The 11,525-nt window shown below is 41.5% G+C and overlaps 1 pseudogene; it reads left to right on the top strand.

The window, feature by feature from the left end:
* The first annotated feature begins 1,826 nt into the window (after positions 1-1,826).
* Positions 1,827-10,930, top strand: LOC116815263 (protein FAM83D pseudogene; annotated as a pseudogene).
* Positions 10,931-11,525: the final 595 nt, after the last annotated feature.

Below are 11,525 nucleotides of genomic sequence, written 5' to 3'. Positions count from 1 at the left end.
CAGTTTGTAGATAATACAGGGGAACAGGCTTTTGTGGGGAAAGGACACCATAATTGGACAATTCTTGTTCCCATCACATTGGGTCAGATTCTTTCTGGCCTTTATATGGTTACATGGTAGGGTCCTAAGCCAAAGACCACTGAAGCTAATGAAAAGGCTCCTGTTGGCTTGAGCGGATTTAGATGGGAAGGGTTCAAGAAGCCCTTCCCGCCCCACTTCACACAGCCCACATAAGAAATAGGGAGAATTGCAGAGAGTGGTATGTTCCTTCCCCCTGGGTGGGTGCATGGCACCCCAAAGGGGATGGAGTGGGGAGGTTCCTTGGCCCAGTCACACCAGCCAACACCAATCTGCAGCATAGGACCAGCAGGCTGCATTTCATAAAGGGCTGTAGTAGCATAAGCTCTCCCCATCCCTACCAGAGACCTCACCCAGCTATTCTGCTCTGAGGGAAAGAGCTCACAGCAGTAACATAAGAATGAAAGAATGGCCATACTGGGTCAGAACAAAGGTCCATCTAGCCCAGTATTCTGTCTTCCAACAGTGGCCAATGCCAGATGCCCCAGAAGGAATGAACAGAACAGGTAATCATCAAGTGATCCATTCTCTGTTGCCCATTTCCAGCTTCTGGCAAACAGAGGCTAGGGACTCAATCCCTGCCCATCCTGACTAACAGCCATTGATGGACCTATCTTCCATGAATCTATCTTGTTCTTTTTTGAATCCCATTATAGACTTGGCCTTCAAAACATTCTCTGGAAAAGAGTTCCACAAGTTGACTGTGCATTCTATGAAGAAATACTTTCTTTTGTTAGTTTTAAACCTGCTGCCTAATCATTTCATTTGGTGACCCCTGGTTCTCGTGATGTGAGAAGTAAATAATACTTCCTTATTTACTCTCTCCACACTAGTCATGATTTTATAGACCTCTATCATATCCCCCCCCCTTAGTCGTCTCTTTTCCAAGCTGAAATCCCAATCTTATTAATCTCTCTTCATATGGAAGCTGTTCCATACACCTAATCATTTTTGTTGCCCTTCTTCATACCTTTCCAATTGTAATATATCTTTTTTGAGAGGGGGCAACCAAATCTGCATGTAGTATTCAAGATGTGGGTGTACCATGGATTTATAAAGAGTGTACCATGGATTTATAAAATATGATATTTTCTGTCTTATTACCATACCTTTCTTAATGATTCCCAACATTCTATTAGCTTTTTTGACTGCTGCTGCACACTGAGTGGATATTTTCAGAGAACTCTCTACAATAACTCCAATGACTTGGGCAGTGAGGCTTCACACATAGGCTAAAAGGCATGAGCTAGTCTATTATGATTTAGTAGTTTTCTATAACATGCCTTAATGGGAGCAGTGGTTTAGGATTTTCAATTTATTTTAAGGACTGACCTACTTTCTAGGCACACATGAGAGGACTAACCATTGGAAAGATGCTCCAAGGGATTATTTATTTGACAAGAGGTGATCTGGGGTCTGTTCTCTCTTCCAGGATCCCAGTCACTTTACCAAGGCAGATAGCACTACTTTTCTCATTTTGTAGATGGAGAAACGGAAGGAGAGAACAGTTAGGGTTAACGTTTTCAGATGTGTCTGCTGACCATGATGCCTCAAATGTGCCTCAAGTATCTTAAGTTGGGCACCCAAAAACTAAGCCACCACAAATCATTGGCCACTTGTAGTTTTTAGCCAAAATGATTTGTCCAACCCCTAAAAAGAGTGACTTTCAAAACAGGGAAAAGAACCAGGTCTTTTGTCTATTAGTCCAGGAGCCTGTCCTTTGGATCATACTGCTCCCCTAGAAGATAATGGAAGTTTTACCAATAGGAGAAGGATTAGGTCCTCTGTATTTTCAGAAATTTCCAGAATCTGTGGTGGACAGTAAGGAACATTCAGTTCTTACATACATGAGTAACTTCATTCATATGCACAAGTGTGTGCAGGATTAGGCTCTAATTCTGCAAAACCCCAAGGTTACTGAACTGAGGACGTCTAACCACAGGTTAGGTTTGTTTTACTTGCACATTTATTCAGTGACTTACTTCATTTCATTATTTTTTAGCACAACAACTCAGGAAGCTACTGTATTGTCTTGATCCACAAGAAATGCTTCAGTGGAACTCTTCTGAAAAAAATACAAAAAAAAAAGTTAAATCAAAGTCAAATAAATAAGTCACAGAATGCTTTCTCTATGAGAATTTTCAGAATTCTCTGAGGCACAAAATCCCACATACTTTGAACAAAAATATTGACATAGCTATGGAAAATAAACACAAATATACTTGCCCAATATTTTATGTTTAGTGTTGAACTAGAAACTTTATGTCTACATTCTTCCTCTTAACACTACCAAAGGCAAATCTTTTACAAACAAAACACTGTGACATGTTCTTAAGTAGCTTACCATCATGTCTATTGTTATATTTGATGTAACATAATGCCTGTGTGTTCATTAAGCCCATATTTTACAATTAAGGTACATATGTTATTCCTCTCCTAATGTCTGCAAGCCAGGTGGGAGAAGTCAATAGCTCTGGTGACATTGACCATTTCTACAACAATGCAGAATTCCAGCTTTGTATTTTGCATAGTCTGTCTATTATGTACAAACTGAATTGCCGATATGTCCTTTTGCTTAAAGCTGTAAACATGCAGAAGATTTTCGAAAATGCTGTCATCACTACAGCACATGGACCAGCTGTCTACAATTATCTTGTTAAAGAGTTTCATTTTGAAAGACCCTTCAGATAAAACACTGATGTATAATCATTGGTTTCATTGCTTTGCAAAGGTTTATGCTCCTGAAGGCAATGAGAGTCTTCCATTGACTTTCAGTGGATGTTAGATCAAGCCCTTGGTGCATTTCAAACCATTTTTCCCCCTAACAGTGCTGTAGGGGTTTGTGTGTTTTGTTTTGTTTTGTTTTGTTTTGTTTTTTTCTTTGGGGGGAGGTATTTGTTTGTTTCAATTATTTTTACTTATCTTTTTCTTCACTTAAGTTTCTTCATTTGGAGAGTCTGTAAAACACAGGCCTATGGTCTTTGTCAATATTTCTACAAAATCAGATTGTGAGTGCAACCTGATACATAAAAGAACTGCAGAGCCCAAAAATTAAATGATCTGGGATTATAGTGGTTTTCACTGAATTTACAATTTCCATGTATGGAAAACTCTTGAAATTATGCTTACAGATATAACTAGAATGTCAGATGTCAAGATCTGAGTACTATAAAGTATTTACTAATGGAACTCTACAAGACTAAAGATGTGATAAGTTCTATAAATTTTTTATTCAAAGTTTGTCATGCTATGAATTTGGAAGTAGTATTATGGAAAGCTGATTTAGTTAAGAGCTACAAGATCCAGAGAAAGGAAATTAGGAAGTCACAGCAAGAATTGACTCAAATTACTATTTCTCTGTTTGAAATCCACTAAAGGAGGAGGCATGAAAGGTTACTTTATATGTATTGGACATTTCTAGCACATGAAATGTTCAAAATTGAAACTTCAGTTTTCATAGCAGAAGGATGATGTAACGCTAAAGGGTATGGAGCAGAGAATAAATGCACTCTAGGAAGCAAATGAGAGTTCTCCCACAAATGTGAAAAAAATGTATATATTGTGCAATGGATTAGATAGTGCACTACTGATGCCTATTGGGTGGAATTAGACCCACTCTACTATGTGTCATGTCTTAAACTTGGCAGAATTCAATTTTTTTATCATTTCAATGGATAATATTGATGTTTATTTTTAAACATTTTTTTCCAATTTTTATCAATTAAATTTTTAGTAACAGGAAATTATAGGGATACAGACACTAATTATTTAATGATAGTAGCCATTGAGATTCAAACAGTTAATGCCCTATAACTGTTAAAACACAAATTGCCAACATCACGTCAAAATATACAAAGTAAATATCCTTAAATCAAACTATAAGCAGTATTTTTCTTATTTTGCCTATCTGCTATTTTTTATTATTATTGATGGAAATATTTTTCATTGCATTATGAATGTATGATGAAATCTACATTTACCAATTAAAAATTTAGTCCTTCAAAGCCCAGCCACACTGCAGTGCTAGAAGAAACCTTATTAGTTCAAGTGGGGCCTGTGCTTTAATAGGCTGAGCATCTGAGTTCTAATCAAACCTATAGCTGAGGCCCTAAACACTATGGTGACAGGCACAGAATAAAAGCTTAGACAGTTGGATAGGCTGCTGGATAGATAAATAGGTCCCTCTTACCATTATGAAGACTGAGTTCCCATGATATATCATATGAGGATACTTCTGAAGTTCCTCGTTGCCAGCATATTTGAGAACGCCCCAATTTGTAGAAGTGTTGCGCACCCACAATTCCAGTTGAAGTCAATGAGAGCTGCAGAAGCTCAGTACTTCTGAAAATCAGGCTTTATATGAACAGTTAAGATAACAAGCCCATTTGAGCACTTCATAGGAGGTATTATTTAGCTGTGTTTTCTGTATCAAACCTGGTTCAATTCACTTAATTATCCTAGTAACATTTTTGTAACACTACCCTCAGTAATATTCATATACGGATTTGTTGGCAGTTGTGAAGGTGTCAAGGAATAAAAGAAGAGTTGTACTTATCTGATTCAGTGTATCCTCAGATGCAAGAACGTGCTGCCTATCACCCGTTCAACTTGAAATAAATCAGAGACAGACAGCGCTCTGTCCTGCCACAATAGTCTTATAGCTTTTATACATGTTTCTGCAGCAGATGGCATGGATACTGCTGTAAGTAGCTGGACTCCCCAGATCACCAAGTGCCCTCAACTTGGACACCAGTGATGGGTCCTGTGATACTTGAGCAGGGACACCTTTGAGAGGCAGTTGTTTCCTAAAACTGTTTTCCAGGGTCTTAAGAGCAGGGTTATGAGTAACCTGAGAGATTTACTCTGTGACAGACAGACAACTCACAAGCTACTAGAGCATTTCTACATTTTTCGGTAGGTCAGTAAATCAGAACCAATATTTCCATGTGTCTATGAAGAAATTAATTTATTTTCATGTGAATTTTGATCTAATGAACATTGCTATAGTACTCCTGTGTGAAACTCCACAGGATGATACAGAATTGGCAATAGCCGAACACTGTTAGTCTCTTTCTCTCTTTTGTAGGGTCAAAATTTTTATGGCAGGACATGTAAAGTAGAGAGATTCTGCTTCAGGAAACTTAGCTTCTTTCCCGCCCAGATTCCACAGTTAAACAACCACTGCCCCACTGACAAAATACATAATGCAGTATTCTACCAAAATGCCACTGCAATTCCACAACTAAAAAACATTGGTCCAAAAGTCAGTTTTAATATATTTACCTATCATTTCATTTCCAAAACCAAGCATTTGAAAAAGCAAGGATGAGCATAGTTAAGAATCTTACATTACCCATGTAAAACACGAGCATATTATTTTTATCAATTAAACAGAAATGCATTATTCATCATGGCAATAAAATGAGAATTAAGGTTTTTGTTATATAATATGCCTCTCATAGAAAGACATTTAAAAAGTACTGAGTTCAATCAACAAGTTTATAATATGTTGTACTGGTCAGTGAAAATTTCAAACCAAAGCCTTTATTAATCTGGATGATGGGATGAATTGCACCCTCAGCAGGTTCGCAGATGACACTAAGATGGGGGGAGAGTTAGATAGACTGGAGGGTAGAGATAGGGTCCAGAGTGACCTAGACAAATTGGAGGATTGGGCCAAAAGAAATCTGATGAGGTTCAACAAGGACAAGTACAGAGTCCTGCACATAGGAAGGAAGAATCCCATGTACCGCTACAGGCTGGGGACAAACTGGCTAAGCAGCAGTTATGCAGAAAAGGACCTGGGGATTACAGTGGACGAGAAGCTGGATATGAGTCAGCAGTGTGCCCTTGTTGACAAGAAGGCCAATAGCATATTGGGCTGTATTAGTAGGAGCACTGCCAGCAGATTTAGGGAAGTGATTATTCCCCTCTATTCAGCAGTGGTGAAGCCACACCTGGAGTACTGTGTCCAGTTTTGGTCCCCCCACTACAGAAGGGATGTGAACAAATTGGGGAGAAACCAGTGGAAGGCAACAAAAATTATTAGAGGGCTGGGGCACATGACTTATGAGGAGAGGCTGAGGGAACTGGGGTTATTTAATCTCCAGAAGAGAAGAATGAGGGGGGATTTGATAGCAGCCTTCAGCTACCTGAAGAGGGGTCCCAAAGAGGATGGAGCTAGGCTGTTCTTAGTGGTGGCAGATGATAGAACAATAAGCAACTGTCTCAAGTTGCGGTGGGGGAGGTCTAGTTGGATATTACGAAACAGTATTTCATTAGGAGGGTGGTGAAGCACTGGAATGGGTTACCTACGGAGGTTGTGGAATCTGCATCCTTAGAGGTTTTTAAGGCCCAGCTTGACAAAGCCCTGTCTGGGATGATTTAGTTGGGAACTGGACCTGCTTGAGCAGGAGGTTGGACTAGATGACCTCCTGAGGTCTCTCCCAACCCTGATATTCTATGATTCTATGAAAGCGGAAAGATTTCTCTTTTTCTTTGGCATTTCAGGTGGGATCAAAGTCTACCTTACAGTAGATCAACATTTGCAACTTTATCTATAAAGAAGCTACCATCACTTCATAGTAAATAATACACACCTGCACAGTGTTCCAAAGGTCTTATGCCAAGATTTTCAAATGTGATTAATGATTTTCGATACCCAACTTCAGAAGATTTTCAAAGGGTGGATGTTCAGCCCTTTCTGAACACCAGGCTCTTTTAATGTTTCTTAAGTTGGGCCCTTAAAAATTAAGGCTTTCAAAATCACTAGTCATATTTGAAAATCTTGACCTAAAGTTCCATAAACACAGGACTTTACCACTTAGGGTATGTCTACACAGCAAGCAACAGTAAGTCTCAGAGCCAGAGTCAACAGTCTGAGGCTCTTGCACTAAAAATAGCTGTATAGATGTTGTGACTAGGGCTGGAGCTCAGGCTCTGAAGCCCACTCCCCTATCTCGGCAGCTATTTTTAGCACAGTAGTCTGAACTCTGCAAACTCAAGTCCTTCGATCTGTACTCTGGGATTTGATGCCACATGCTGTGTGGATATACCCTTGGATTTCAGGAATTCTCTGCTTATTATAGTCTGATTTAAGGATATTTACTTTGGTATAAAGGACCCTTATGTTCTTCCAAATTCTCAATCTGCTAATAGAGGGCAAACACAGTTCGGACAAGACATCTAGCCCTTATCTATCTGCTTTGCTTTGCTCCTTAAATCATAGTTTCCATCCTGTGCTTGTAAATGCAAACTCTGTTAGTGTGATACTACAAATGGGTGCATCACAATAGGATAAGGGATTTTATTTCAGGTGCTTAGATGAGAAATAGAAGTATAAGACCTAATCCTGCTGTCATTAAAATGAATATCAGAACTCTCACTGACTTCCATAGAAGCAGGCTTGATCTCAAATGTTTTTGTAATTAATTAATAATGAATGTAAACAAAGAAAAAATTAACACAGCAGCTTAGCTTCTTTGGAGCCCTATAGAAATTTGCTGTGTATCCACAAAGATACCCATGAAATGATGACTTCCTTCAGGTGGGGCCTTGTGTCCCTGCATTTCTTTGATTCACATCATATGATCCTATTAGAGTCAAGGGTTTGTTAAAGCTTTGCTTTTGCCCATGTGGCAGTGGTTCTTCAAGCAGCCTTTTCTGACAGGATGAGCTGTACTAAACCACATGTTGTATTTCACAATAAAAAGCATGTAATATATTTTGGTGATCAGCTTTCTGCTTTTAAGCTAAGTAGCTAAGATAAGGTGAAAGATGATAAGGACTCAAAGGGTGAAGACACTGGGGACTGAGAGGATAAGCCTCTTTGTGCCTTTGCCTTAACTTTACCTTGTTCACTTCTTACTGTTCTGGCTATTCTTCTGAAATGTCATGTAATACAGCATTTGGTGAAAATGTGTAGTGTAATGGCCCTAATCTCTTTCACCTGTAGGGCATGGTAGCCCAGTGCTTTTGGACTGAGCTGTTAAATAAATTAGTGTTCTAATGAATAGTGCATGCATTGTCTTTATCCAGAGGTGGATTGACAATGCGTCATTAGTAGGACTCAGTATCTGTCATGGAGATTGTGGAAGTCACGGATTCTGTGACTTTCTGTGACCTCTGTGACTTCTGCAGGAGCCAGGGTGGCTGACCCCCCAGCTGCCCAAGCAGCTGGCCCCCAGGACAGCCACACCAGCCACAGCTGGATCAGCCCCCAAGACAGCAACACCAGCCGCTGCTCCAGCAGCTCCCAGCAGCAGTCCCAAGGCAGCCAGAACAGATATTGTCCGTGGCCCCAGGCAGTGGTCCCCGGGAAGCCTGCTGGAGCAGCCACGGTCTGGAGCAGCAGTCCCTGGCTGGAGCAGCTGCGGTAGGGACAGTGGTCCATGGCTGAGATCCACGGCCCCAGTCCCCGGCCAACCGGCCAGAGCAACCAGGGTGTGTGACTCTGGTCCCCAGCCAGTTGGCTGGCCAGAGCAGCCGACTGGCTGAAGCAGCTGCAGTACATGGCCCCAGGCAGCAGTTCCCAGCTGGAGCAGTCCTGATCCATGGCCCCGGGCAGCTGGTGCCCGCAGGCCCCAGGCGGGCCCCACCTCCAGCACCTCCCTCAACACCCTCCTCAGCAGCAGCCTCCCACAGCCTTCCAGCACCTCTTCCCCTCAAGATTTAATTACAAGTATTTTTAGTATAAGTCATGGACAGGTCAGGGGCCGGGAACTTTTATTTATTGCCCATGCCCTGTCCATGACTTTTACTAAAGATACCCATGACAAAATAGTAACCTTAGTCATTAAATATTCAGGATCAGATCCCTGAGGATCAGGACTTGGGCCCTTAACCACAAGACCATCCTTCCATTCACCAGCACAGCTGATCAGGTGCTGAGGGATGAAAATGCTGCCCTATATGTCCATTCCCCCTACAAACCAGATGGTCTGGGGAGGTAGCATTGTGTCTCAGGAAAGTGCTCTGTACTGCTGTTGTTACTGCTGTTAGTCACACACTCTGGGCATTGAGAAGACTACTTCTACCTTTTGTCCCTTCTTATTGCTTTTTCATAAGTCTCCCAGGATAAAACAAACTACTTGGAAGAAGTCCAGAGAATATTCCCAATTCTTCATTCTAATACCTCTGTAGTGTCTGGGGAAGTGGTGATCTGTGTGTCTCTCTCTTGCTTTCATATTGCTCTGTCCTAATTAGTGTTTCACTCTTTAACTTGTGTTCTCTGGAAAGACTCTGGTTGTTCAAGGATCTCACCTTAGTTTTGAAAGAAATGGTTAAGCAGATCATTCTACTCTCCAGGACAACTTTTCCCCCTTCATGATTGTTACCACCAGCCGAGCTTGCATCCATTAGGTTGATTAGAAAAACGTTTTGCAATAGGTTAATCTTACCTTTAAAGCATCCATAAAGTTATTTGTTTTCCATGTCAGCTGACAAATCCAATTACCATGATTAGTTTATTTATAGTCACTGTTCAATAACTATTGACAATTTCTTGGTCTTGCCAGTATCATCTAATTAACAATGCAATAAGTGTTAATATGTTTTTAAATTACCATCAGACAAGCAAAAGGTGGCAAAATACAACCGGTGCAATATGGGGGAAGGATTCTGCAGCATGATGTGAGTACAGTTTGCAGAAACAACATGTTTCTGTCTACAGTCAAAAGGAAATGTTTCCTATGTAGGTGCTAGTGAGTTAGCTAACATCAGGCAGATTCTCTCCTGTGCCAAAACTCCACTCAGCCTTGGAGACCGGGGAAGGATTGTCTCCCTAATTCTGAGGGAACCAGCGACAGCTCAGACACCACCAAGGGCTGCTGGGAAAGTCCATGAGAAGTTCATGTTTATTGATGGCATTAGAGTGACGACAGGCTCCTACAGCTTCACATGGACTGATGGGAAATTGAATAGCAGTAACTTGTTGCTGCTGTCAGGCCAAGTGGCTGAACACTTTGACCTGGAGTTCAGGATCCTTTATGCACAGTCAAAACCGATCAGCCCTAAGCTGACATCCAGCTGCCAGAACAGTGGAATATTTGATCACCTGGTCAATGGAACAAAATCACCTAAAGACTACATTGTGGGAAACCTCTTCAGAGCAGAGTTGGCCAGACTGTCAAGCACCCCCAAGAAACCACTGAAAAAAACAGATTTGGCTAACAACACTGAAGGAAGCAAATCCTATAACCTGGGTCCTTCTTACACTGGCGCAGAGGAGTGGTTTGGAAGTCAGGAGGCCATAGTGGAACCAAAGGAGGTGAACAGCATGTCTACTCAAACTGAACCATGGGAAGAGAAGCCCACAGTGACTCTCTCTAATGCTGTCACACAAACCAGTGTTGTAATGGTAGCATCTGGAACCCAAACCTCTCTTGCTGCTAGAATGGCTAGCACTCAAACAGTAGTGCCATGGAAGACAGCTATGACCCAGACAGACAAGAAGGAGAGTGTGGAAGAGCATCTACTGCCAAGACAACAATCGAAAGAAGGATCTCCTTCATCTGAAAAGTCCACATCAACTTCTACTAGTCTACGGTCGCTTTCTTCATCATCATCTTCCCAGTGCTCTCTGACAAGCTCTACCAGCTTGCTGTCCTCTCTGAGGTTCACTGAGTACTCTGGCAACCACAAGGCAGAGTACTTCCAAAAACTGCATAAAGAGAGGCAGTTCCACTACTCTGCTATCAGGTCCAAACTTAACCATATAGTTGCTATCCTCTCCCGAAGGGGACACATGCCTGAAAACTATACAAGCTGCCATGTTGTAAGCTGCAATGTAAAACAGAGGCATGAGATCAGCACCAGTTTACTCAGCCTCAGAGACGTTTCAGTGTTCAGATAAGTGACTGAGTTGGCTATAAGCACCAAGAGCTCCAGGCTCACTGCACAGTCCTTTTAATAGCTGCTGATCCTTATAGTCCATACTGGTATCATGTGTGTAGGGGCTGGTAACTTGCCAGCACTGTAGTCTCGTTCTGTACAACTTGTTAAACAATGCACTGAACTATTTTTAATGCCATAAGTGCCTCCACTCGCTTTTTTTTTAATATGTAATAACAGTACCAAGAGCTGCTCCCAGGACTCTTCCCAGAGGAGCATTCTGCAATACAGCAAAGATCTACCAGACTCCCTCTCCAACTCTGACATGCCCCCACTCCTTTGAAAAGGGGCAGGCAGAGGCAGAAGACTCAGGAGCAGCACAACTCCACCAGCAGGTAGCTCCACTAACATACAGGGAAACTCTCAGTTGGGCATTATGCATCCCCCCCAACACCATCTACATGCCACACAGAGGCTGCATTCAGGTTTAAGAATCTGGCCCTTTGTGTTCTGTGCTCCTTTGAAAGGAAAGGTAGCCATTACTGAGAAGCATAGGTTTAGAAATGAATTTGCAGGTCGTTTTAATCCTCATCTCAATATATTGTACATTCATGAAG

This window comes from Chelonoidis abingdonii, chromosome 6, assembly GCF_003597395.2.
Source record: "Chelonoidis abingdonii isolate Lonesome George chromosome 6, CheloAbing_2.0, whole genome shotgun sequence".
Classification (NCBI taxonomy): domain Eukaryota; kingdom Metazoa; phylum Chordata; order Testudines; family Testudinidae; genus Chelonoidis; species Chelonoidis abingdonii.
The sequence above is the reverse complement of the archived record's forward strand: the minus strand, read 5'-3'. Positions and strand labels throughout refer to the sequence as shown.